Source organism: Nanorana parkeri, unplaced genomic scaffold (assembly GCF_000935625.1).
Source record: "Nanorana parkeri isolate BGI_ZX_2015 unplaced genomic scaffold, ASM93562v1 scaffold2971, whole genome shotgun sequence".
NCBI lineage: Eukaryota > Metazoa > Chordata > Amphibia > Anura > Dicroglossidae > Nanorana > Nanorana parkeri.
The window spans coordinates 73,540-82,844 of NW_017309239.1; positions in this window are offsets into that span (position 1 = coordinate 73,540).

Consider the following 9,305-nt stretch of genomic DNA (forward strand, 5'->3'; position numbering starts at 1 on the left):
TGGTGGGCTCTGCAGGGTCCCAGGTGGGCTGGTCTGGTCGCCGGGGTCCCTTTCCCTGTACCTCCTCCCAACTCTTCTTACCTGCTGCTGCTGGGGCCCGGCCTCCTCCACCCCCTCCCCTGTCACCGCTGCCATGCCGCCCTGGTACAGTTGATACCCATGTAAGAAGCTGCCCAGACTCCTCACATGGGTGCCGGCCATACCCCCCTGATGGCGGTGTTCTATCAAAGATTGTGACTACATTAGAATGTGTGACCGGTGACGTGGTCACACGTTTTAACGTAATCCCGCCCATTTTTTGGGCGGTGGAATGTGTGACCGCCAATAGGTGAAGCATTCCAGCGCTTTCACAGCTGTACCAGGGCAGGACGGCATCGCAATCGCATGTGCAGGAGAACCGATCTGCCCTGAAACAGCTAATCGGTCCTGAAATATCACTTCTCTCCAACTGCGATCTCACATTTCACCGCACTAACAAATTCGGATAGAAGTGACACTTCAGGACCGATCAGCTGTTCCAGGGAAGATCGGTTCCCTGCGCATGCGATTTGCGATGCCGATCTGCCCTGGAACAGCGGAGAAAGCATTGGAATTCTTCACCTATTCCATCCCGAAAAACTAGGCGAGATTACGTTTAAATGTGTGACCACGTCACTGGTCACACATGACAGGGTAAGGCACAGCTGTCTATTGCCCAACCACCCACTGCTGGCTACAGCCCCTAACCCGTCCATGACCAATGCCCACATTACAATAATAGACCACACCAGATTGGATATAAAATGGCTGTAGCAGCCGTATATTACAAAATATCTCTGACCTCTCTCTCTCTGCTGAACCCGCCGGAGAACAGCAGGACCGCGCACCATGGACTCATCCAACAGGGTCACCCCACCGTAGACCTGAGCAACGCCACTAAGCTGTCCATTGCCCAAACACCCACTGCTGGCTACAGCCCCTAACCCATCCATGACCAATGCCCACATTACAATAATAGACCACACCAGATTGGATACAAAATGGCTGTAGCAGCCGTTTATTACAAAATATATTTAAATATATAATTTTAGTTCAAACATTAATTATGACCATAAACAACAATGTATCTGTAAACTATTTTTTGGCGCCCCCTTACCCCCTTAAAACCACTGGCCCTTAGCCGCAACACACCGACTCAGGGACAACATAGGAAGTAACAGCAGAAACCTCCTACACCTATTTCTGACCTCTCTCTCTCTGCTGAACCCGCCACAGCAACAAGGGGGAGACCTCACCCTTGGACGCCCCTCCACACCCGTAGTGCCCTCTGGATGCCATCCTGAAGGCCCAGGAACCACATATCCGCCCCGACTGCGTTGAGATGTACTCCATCTCCACGCAGGTAGAGCCAAGTGTCCAGTTCCAGCTCGCGATGTCGAACCACCAGACCCCCATTAGGGCTGACGAACCTCCCCACCTCCATGGTAACTTTCTTTCTGGCCTTGTTAAGTCAGTCCATGGACCGAGCTAAGCGCCAGGAGGAACGAGCCACCATGTCCGACCATATTACCAAGGTGTCGGGAAATGAAGAACGCAACCGTAGGAAGTCAAATTTCACATCCCGAATGAGCTTGCGCATGGAGCGGAGACCCAGGTCGTTACCCCCGACGTATAAGAGCAGCACGTCGGGCACTCTGTCTAATCTGGCATACCGGTGCACCGCCGGGACCACCCGACTCAATAGCATCCCAGGCAACCCAATCCACCTGTCATTGGCCGTGTCCCGACTAACAAAGAGTTGCCTGCCTTCTGCACGAACGTCCGTACGTTGGGCCCCCCCAATACATATAGAAATGCCCCAGAATCCAGATTAGGGCAGGACCAGCACCTGAAAATCAAACAAAAAAATAACGGATAATAACGCTAATTTATCGGCAACCTACTGAACCTGTAAAACAAACTGCATTAACCGGATACCAGGAGTGGAAAAACAACGACCATTAAACTAAATGTGGGCGAACATACAGACGATATCGGTTGGACTCCCATCTCCCAATACATTTCAATTCCTCCCCGCCCAAGCCCAAATGGGCAGCTTCAGTGGCCGCTCCAATTCTGAAGGAATGGGAAGAAAAAAGGCTAGGCTCTCACCCGGCCCGCATTAAACAGGTACAGAAGACGGAATTGAACTGAAATTGGGAAAGGGCAATACCATCAGAATGAATCAAGAAAGATCCCACCCACGCAGGGCGGACCAATTGGAAACGTCTGACAGCCGAGACAGGGCAAGAAGCCGAACTCGGAATACTATGGAGGACAACCCACTTACCTTTACCAAATTGATCAGTTTTAGAGCGTCTTTGGAGAATCCGAACGGACTCAGGCCTAGCAATACATCCTGACATGAAATCCCCCCTTGGACGGACTCACCAATTCCCCGATCCGAAACGCCCCGAAAAACGCCAACCGGAAGGCCACCCTGAAGAGAGACACCTCAAAATCGGAAGAACAGCAAAGAGGAAGCTGCTCCAGCACAGCATGCAATATAGTAAACGTGACCGGGCGCAGTGCATCCGAGCGCCGCTGCCCCCTGCGCAGTCCCGTCACTGCCCGACGAACTATGAAGTCTTTAGTGACATCCTGACAACCTATTAACTTAAAAAGGAAGGCCAGGGCCGACATTTTGCAGGTAATCGCAGACACCGACACACCCCAGGAAATATGACCGAGGAAGTACAGCAGCATTTCCGCGGCCACTGCACCAAAGGAAACCTGCCCAGCCATCCGCATGAACCAAAACCACTCCTGCCACACCTTTGCATATGCCGTCCATGTACGGCAGCTTACCGACCTGCGAAGCAATCCCGAGATGACTCCAAAGGCCGCTGCCACAGGTGGCGGGGACAAGAACCCCTCATTGCTCTGCTTCTGGCGCCAACACACAGAACTTGTCCCACTGAAAACAAGATAAGGAGTTGGCTAAGCCACTCCCGGCAAATGGACGGCATAAAGGAAGGTATTAAGCTTCAAACAGCACAAGACTAAGTAGCGCAGCAAGCGGACCACTGGCGGAGAGGAAGCTCTAATGTTGTTAATAGCCTGCACTATCCCCAGGTTATCACAGTGAAATCTAACCTTTTTATTACGAAAAGGAGGGCCCCAAATTTCCACCGCCACTACAATCAGGAACATTTCCAACAGCACCAAGTTCTTCAATAGGCCCACCATGCCCCATTCCGCAGGCCAAGGTTCCGCACTCCAATTCCCCTGAATAAACGCACCGTAACGCGACGAACCCCCTGCATCAGTGTAGAGCTCCAAATCCGCATGACTAATCGGGCCCTCTAGCCACAAGGAGCGACCATTGAAGGATTTCAAGAAGTAATTCCAGACCAAGAGGTCCTTCCGGTGTTCTGGGGACAATGCACAACATGCCCTGGCCTCTTGACCCCAGCAGGAGCGAAAAACCCTCCCCATTACTCAATAGGGATTGCAAATGCCTCAATTGCAACTTTTTCCTCCCACTAGTAGCCCGGACCTCAGCGCGTAGTGCCAGCAGTTTATCATCGGGCAGGCGGCATTCCATGGCCAGGGTGTCGATGACTATGCCAAGGAAGCTAAGCTCCGTGGTTGGCTCCTTCGTTTTTTCCTGCGCCAGCGGAACCCCAAACCTGTCAGCAACATGTTGCAGAGTAGCCAATATGACAGAACACAATTTGGAATCCAGAGGGCTGACGCATAAAACATCGTCTAAGTAATGGATAAGTGAGTTTGCCCCAGAAACCTCCCTGACAACCCATTCCAAAAAGGAGCTAAACTTCTCGAATAGGGCACAAGAAATGGAGCAGCCCATCGGCAAACATTTATCTACAAAATAAGCTCCTTGCCAATGGCAACCCAGCAAGAAGAAACTGTCAGGGTGAACAGGGAGAAGGCGAATGGCCGATTCAACATCAGTTTTCGCCATCAGCGAACCTTTCCCGAACCTCCGGACCCAGGCGATAGCCGCAGTACAGCAGCATTTCCGCGGCCACTGCACCAAAGGAAACCTGCCCAGCCATCCGCATGAACCAAAACCACTCCTGCCACACCTTTGCATATGCCGTCCATGTACGGCAGCTTACCGACCTGCGAAGCAATCCCGAGATGACTCCAAAGGCCGCTGCCACAGGTGGCGGGGACAAGAACCCCTCATTGCTCTGCTTCTGGCGCCAACACACAGAACTTGTCCCACTGAAAACAAGATAAGGAGTTGGCTAAGCCACTCCCGGCAAATGGACGGCATAAAGGAAGGTATTAAGCTTCAAACAGCACAAGACTAAGTAGCGCAGCAAGCGGACCACTGGCGGAGAGGAAGCTCTAATGTTGTTAATAGCCTGCACTATCCCCAGGTTATCACAGTGAAATCTAACCTTTTTATTACGAAAAGGAGGGCCCCAAATTTCCACCGCCACTACAATCAGGAACATTTCCAACAGCACCAAGTTCTTCAATAGGCCCACCATGCCCCATTCCGCAGGCCAAGGTTCCGCACTCCAATTCCCCTGAATAAACGCACCGTAACGCGACGAACCCCCTGCATCAGTGTAGAGCTCCAAATCCGCATGACTAATCGGGCCCTCTAGCCACAAGGAGCGACCATTGAAGGATTTCAAGAAGTAATTCCAGACCAAGAGGTCCTTCCGGTGTTCTGGGGACAATGCACAACATGCCCTGGCCTCTTGACCCCAGCAGGAGCGAAAAACCCTCCCCATTACTCAATAGGGATTGCAAATGCCTCAATTGCAACTTTTTCCTCCCACTAGTAGCCCGGACCTCAGCGCGTAGTGCCAGCAGTTTATCATCGGGCAGGCGGCATTCCATGGCCAGGGTGTCGATGACTATGCCAAGGAAGCTAAGCTCCGTGGTTGGCTCCTTCGTTTTTTCCTGCGCCAGCGGAACCCCAAACCTGTCAGCAACATGTTGCAGAGTAGCCAATATGACAGAACACAATTTGGAATCCAGAGGGCTGACGCATAAAACATCGTCTAAGTAATGGATAAGTGAGTTTGCCCCAGAAACCTCCCTGACAACCCATTCCAAAAAGGAGCTAAACTTCTCGAATAGGGCACAAGAAATGGAGCAGCCCATCGGCAAACATTTATCTACAAAATAAGCTCCTTGCCAATGGCAACCCAGCAAGAAGAAACTGTCAGGGTGAACAGGGAGAAGGCGAATGGCCGATTCAACATCAGTTTTCGCCATCAGCGAACCTTTCCCGAACCTCCGGACCCAGGCGATAGCCGCGTCAAAGGAAGTGTAGGAAACAGCACACATGGAAGGGTGAAATGCGTTGTTAACTGACCCACCTTTGGGATGGGATAAATGATGAATGAGGCGGAACTTGTTTGGTTCCTTCTTTGGAACTACCCCTAGTGGCGAAACTACCAACCTGGGTAAAAAGGGGGAAGGAAAGGGTCCCCCCATGCGACTTAAACGCACCTCCTTAGCAAGCTTCTGAGTAACTATTGAGGGATAAGTAAGGGCAGACCTTAACCCTTTCGCTGCCAAGCCCTCCGGAACATTTTTCAAATCAGCTGGCCAAGCCATTTTTGAATTTTCTGCAATTTTTTCCTATTGATTTGATTTTCAACTGCTGCGGGCTATTTTTTTTATCCCCGTTGCCACAGCCCCTACAAGCGGGGGTCAGCAGCGGGGATCCATGGAGTCACAGATCCCTGCCTGGAGCGGCTCCAGGCAGGGATGAGAGGCTCCAGATGCCGCCAACTTTTCCCATTGATTTGATTTTCAACTGCTGCGGGCTATTTTTTTTATCCCCGTTGCCACAGGCCCTACAAGCGGGGGTCAGCAGCGGGGATCCATGGAGTCACAGATCCCTGCCTGGAGCGGCTCCAGGCAGGGATGAGAGGCTCCAGATGCCGCCAACTTTTCCCATTGATTTGATTTTCAACTGCTGCGGGCTATTTTTTTTATCCCCGTTGCCACAGGCCCTACAAGCGGGGGTCAGCAGCGGGGATCCATGGAGTCACAGATCCCTGCCTGGAGCGGCTCCAGGCAGGGATGAGAGGCTCCAGATGCCGCCAACTTTTCCCATTGATTTGATTTTCAACTGCTGCGGGCTATTTTTTTTATCCCCGTTGCCACAGGCCCTACAAGCGGGGGTCAGCAGCGGGGATCCATGGAGTCACAGATCCCTGCCTGGAGCGGCTCCAGGCAGGGATGAGAGGCTCCAGATGCCGCCAACTTTTCCCATTGATTTGATTTTCAACTGCTGCGGGCTATTTTTTTTATCCCCGTTGCCACAGGCCCTACAAGCGGGGGTCAGCAGCGGGGATCCATGGAGTCACAGATCCCTGCCTGGAGCGGCTCCAGGCAGGGATGAGAGGCTCCAGATGCCGCCAACTTTTCCCATTGATTTGATTTTCAACTGCTGCGGGCTATTTTTTTTATCCCCGTTGCCACAGGCCCTACAAGCGGGGGTCAGCAGCGGGGATCCATGGAGTCACAGATCCCTGCCTGGAGCGGCTCCAGGCAGGGATGAGAGGCTCCAGATGCCGCCAACTTTTCCCATTGATTTGATTTTCAACTGCTGCGGGCTATTTTTTTTATCCCCGTTGCCACAGGCCCTACAAGCGGGGGTCAGCAGCGGGGATCCATGGAGTCACAGATCCCTGCCTGGAGCGGCTCCAGGCAGGGATGAGAGGCTCCAGATGCCGCCAACTTTTCCCATTGATTTGATTTTCAACTGCTGCGGGCTATTTTTTTTATCCCCGTTGCCACAGGCCCTACAAGCGGGGGTCAGCAGCGGGGATCCATGGAGTCACAGATCCCTGCCTGGAGCGGCTCCAGGCAGGGATGAGAGGCTCCAGATGCCGCCAACTTTTCCCATTGATTTGATTTTCAACTGCTGCGGGCTATTTTTTTTATCCCCGTTGCCACAGGCCCTACAAGCGGGGGTCAGCAGCGGGGATCCATGGAGTCACAGATCCCTGCCTGGAGCCGCTCCAGGCAGGGATCTGTGACTCCATGGATCCCCGCTGCTGACCCCCGCTTGTAGGGGCTGTGGCAACGGGGATAAAAAAAATAGCCCGCAGCAGTTGAAAATCAAATCAATAGGAAAAAATTGCAGAAAATTCAAAAATGGCTTGGCCAGCTGATTTGAAAAATGTTCCGGAGGGCTTGGCAGCGAAAGGGTTAAAGTACGCGCGAACGGAGGAACGCCGGACAGAGAACAAGGAATCCGAAAGCCCTCAGAAAACCCCGCTTCCAAGAGGGCAGCCGCAGCCCGATCCGGATATCTATTTAGGAAGGAACGCATCCTTTCCACCCTCACCGGAGTCATCCCTTTTTCCCGCAGGATCGGCGGTACGACCCCACCCTTGTTTAAAACATCTGGAAACCGAGCGGCCTCCCCCACAGCTGGAACAATCGTGCTTGAAGCGACAACCGCTTCCAAACCAGCAGGAACTCTCGTTGAACTGCCAACAGAAACCTTTTCGTCTGGCGGCCGGTTGTCCCGAAACGGCGGAGCTCCCGGTCTCCCCATGAAAAGAGGGGGAGGACACCCTTGCCGAGGTCATCAGCTTCATCCAGAGGCTGATGTCTTAGTGGTCCCAGCGAATGGATGGTCTGATGGCCTTACGCTGACGAAACTGTTTGTCATAGCACAGCTACGCCATACCACCGTATACACAATACGCTTCCCCAATGGCGTCCAGATAGCAAAAAAGGGGGGGAGCCTTTTCCCGATCACACTCACCAAGATAGCAAAAGCTTGCAACCAATTGGCAAATGTGCGTGGAATAAGGTGATAGCGACGCTTTTCCTCATCCTCCTTTTTGCCATCGTCCAGTTTTACACTATCTAAGTTAAACTTTTCAAGGGGAAGGAGGGAAAATATATCAATGAATTCGCCTTTCCATATTTTTTCCCTAACCTCAGGTTTGAGATGAGACCCCAAGGGGCCCTCAAAACAAATGTAAATCTCGCATCTCGCCGAATCCGCTAAACGAACCGACTCCGCGGCTTTGTCGGCTGGCTTAGGGGATGCTTTGTCAGGGGTCTCTAGCAGTAAAGTTGAGACCGGTGGGTTATCAGATGGAACAGGGGGGGAAAATGACTGGGCCACTGGCACGAGTGACATACTTACCACCGCAGCAGTTGCCCGTGGCAACCATGAGTCAGCCATGCTCGCATGCGTCGACGAAGAGGCTGCTGGCTGGGACCCCTCTGGGAAATGCATTGCTGGCAAGGACCCCCCTGGGACAACCATTGTAGAAGGTGGCTGCAAAAACCCCCCACACACCCCATTAAAAAAATTAACAAAGGCAGAAGATAACATATTAGGGTTGAAAGAGATCTCACCTGGCTGCCTAGGAGTGTCCCCAGGAGCCGCAGATCCAGAAGCCAGCGGAGCCGCATCCAGTTCTTCATCATCTTCAGAGGCCGACACCTCACCCTCGGATTGTCCATCAGTAGGCTGGGAATCCCGGACAGAAGAGGTGGATGGTCCGTGAGGAGGGATTCCCCCTGGGCTGGCGCACACGCCGGTGATGTCGGCGTGCGCGCACGCCTCCCACGTCCTTGGGAGAGCCCACCGGAAGGTGTCCTGCGCGGGGCCTGCTCTGCGAGGCCGCCGCGCGGTCAGACAGTGAAGAGGGCAGCCTGGGAACAGCAATGAAGGTGGAGGGGGAGGGTCCGTCGACCGTGCCACGAGACAGGTCGGCGGCCACAGCTGTGCGTGTCCCAAACTGAGCCGCCTCACCGACCAGAGCATCGCCGGGTGAGGCAGCTGGAGGGTCCGGATTGCGGGATGGGCGGGAGGGGGGGATGGCATGCCTGGTGGAACGATCCCGCTCCCTGGGGCTCCGCCTAGGCCGAGGATTCCTCCCAGGCCTTGCATCAGGAAGCGCAGATGCGCGCTTAGATGGAGGTTCTGGAGGGTCCCTGGAGGGGCTCCTAAGGCGGCTTTGGGCCCCAGAAACTTGGGAATGGGCAGGAGAAAAACGCTCAGGAGGTCTGGACCTCCTAGCGCGTGGTGCCCTGCGTGTTTGCTCAGGTTGAGAAACCTGAAGCATGCTAGTAATTTGTTGTTGCAGCCATGCTTGTCTTCTTCTTGTCTGGATAGGGAAAACTGCAGGAAGTGTACTAACCGTGTGCTGGCTCCCAACTGCCTGGACCACTCCTCCCCCTGCTCTAACCACCCTAGATGCTCCTTCTGGACAACTTGACCGAGCCAATCACGGTAAGGGACCTCCCTAACACACTCTCTTAGATAAAGGGTTAAGTTAACCCTTTCGCTGCCAAGGACGTATGGCATACGGACC